Source organism: Natator depressus, chromosome 13 (genome assembly GCF_965152275.1).
Source record: "Natator depressus isolate rNatDep1 chromosome 13, rNatDep2.hap1, whole genome shotgun sequence".
Classification (NCBI taxonomy): Eukaryota; Metazoa; Chordata; order Testudines; family Cheloniidae; genus Natator; species Natator depressus.
The window spans coordinates 35,413,900-35,416,473 of NC_134246.1; the positions used below are offsets into that span (position 1 = coordinate 35,413,900).

The 2,574-nt window shown below is 43.0% G+C and overlaps 1 pseudogene; it reads right to left on the reverse strand.

Annotated features, from left to right (window-relative positions):
- Positions 1 to 724: 724 nt before the first annotated feature.
- On the reverse strand, positions 725 to 2,208 carry LOC141997516 (olfactory receptor 14A16-like; annotated as a pseudogene).
- Positions 2,209 to 2,574: the final 366 nt, after the last annotated feature.

Sequence of the window (2,574 nt, forward strand, 5' to 3'; positions counted from 1 at the left end):
TAATGATATGACACCAGGCAAAGGACTCCTCGTTGTTTTCGCTGATACAGACTAACACAGCTACCCCTCTGAAACCTGAGATGGGGAATTTACCCATGCCTTTATGTTGCACTCACTTTCTCCCAGCCACCATTGCCCATTCTTGGATCTTTGTGTGTATTGGCCATTGGCCAAATCCTGATCCATTTGAAGTGAGTGGCTAAATCCCTGTGATTTAAAAGGGATCAAAATTGGCCTCATTATCATGTCTGACTGTCTTTAAGAAATACTCCACAGCTTTCTCTTCAACAGACAGACAAACAAACAAACAAACAACCCTTTCCCACCATAGCACAAATTGATTTATTTATTTGGGATTACAATAATGAAAAGATGTCTACCTAAGGCTCTTGGTTCCCCAACCCATCAAAAATAAACTAAAAAAACAGAGACAGAGGCAAAAAACATACAGCTACTGCACTGATACTGCAATCCAATTTTTACTCCAAAAAAGAAGAGACAGACACTCCCTGAGGTTCACTAAGGACTTTGATATGGCTAATGATTTTATATAGAAGGTGCTAACAGCATGGTGATGGGTAGCAGTACACAATCCTGTGAGAGATAGATAGACAAGCAAACAGATAGATGATGATATTTTTTACATTGGTATGCATTTACATTAGATCCATTGACTTGAGTGGTGTTTTCAAATATGTCAAGGAAGCACAGAAAGAAACTAAAATCAAAAGAGAAAGATAGACTTTTTATTGGTTGTAAATAACCTCCTTCTAATCAGTTTCCTCAGGGAAGCTTTGATCTCCTTGTTCCTCATGCTGTAGATGATCGGATTCAGCATTGCAGGTACCATGGAATAGAAAACATCCACCATGAGATCCAGGCGTGATATGGACCTGGAGCTGGGTTTCAGGTAGGCAATGATGCCAGTGAAAACAAACAAAGAGACAACAGTGAGGTGAGGCAGGCAGGTGGAGAAGGCTTTATGCCTGCCCTGTGGAGAGGGGATTCTTAGAACGGATCTGAAGATCTGAACATATGACACAATTATTAAAACAAAACAGCTTACGGCTAAGCATGCACTGAAGACAATAATCCAACTTTCACTGAGGTCTGAAGTCAGGCAAGCTTGAGTAACTGGGGGATGTCACAGAAGAACTGATCCACCACATTTCCTCCACAGAAGGATAATGCAAATGTGTTTCCAGTATGCAGGGCAGAGTAAAGAATACCACTGATCCAGGCACTCTTGTAGTGCAATGGTTGGCAGGTGGCAACATATTGATCATATGCCATGACAGTCAGGATGCCAATATTAGCTGCACCAAAGAACATGAAGAGAAAGACTTGGGCGACACATCCAGAATAAGAAATCACCCTGGTGTTCATGAGGGAATTGGCCATGGATTTGGGGATGGTGACGGAAATGAATCCAAGGTCCAGGATGGCCAGATTCACCAGTACATGGTGTTGGAGACCTCAGGGCATGGCCACTAGTTAAGTCGAGGGGATGGAAGGCCAGAAGGGTCGAGGAAGTCTCCCTGCTGAAGGCCTAAGGGCTTCTTCTCAACCCCCCCTTTATAGAATTCAGGCTTGGCTGGTTTAAGTAAGCTCTTTTGCTCTTAAAACAATGTTGCAGCTGCAGATAATGCCTTATAGTGCAAGGTGTGCTGACGCCAAGTTAAAGATAATAGGAGAGAGAGCTACAAGGCCAGACAGAATGTGCTGGTTGTTTAAATTGCTAGGAATGCTTGTTAGAGGTTGCAGGAAATAAATATTGTTGTAACCCATATAAGGAAGGCAGAGTATTTGTGCAAAGTTTTAATTGGCTGATGTGTAGTGCAGTAGTATTAAGGAATATAAAAGTGTGTGTGATGACCTGCTCTGGTGTGCAGGATTTGAGATTCTATTCTCCCTGTACCTTGTTTGCAGCTGCAAATAAACTTTTCTGCTTCTCCACCCCATTGTGATTATTGAGTGAAGCACACCGGGTAATGAACCCCTGCTGTTGTTTTGCCTCTCAGCACTGGGTGCTGGCAACATGGGGGTGTGAAGATGGTGGTTGAGGGCTATAGCTGTGATGATGAGAAGATTCCCCATCAGGCCTGCCAGGTAAATCTTTAGAAACACCAAAAAGTGCAAAATCTGCAGATCCCGAATGTCAGAGAATGCCAGGAGAAGGAACTTGGTCATGGTGGTTCGGTTGTACATTTTCTTCCTCAGCACATGGTGTGATGGCTGTGGAGGGAAGAAGAAGGTCCATACTCAGGATTCAAGTGTCAGAGGGAATTACCTTGATTCCTTCTCAGTAATGTCTCATGATCTACTGTTAAATGTGCACAGCACTCCTCCGATCCTTCCATTGACTAGGAGCAGCGAGTGTTCTTCACTGCTGACAATCAGAGCACTAGAGAGATAAGGTGTCATAAATATAAAGGGAAGGGTAACCACCTTTTTTTATACAGAACTATAAAATCCCTCCTGGACAGAGGCAAAACACTTTCACTGATAAAGGGTTAAGAAGCTAAGATAACCTCGCTGGCACCTGACCAAAATGACCAATGAGGAGACAAGATA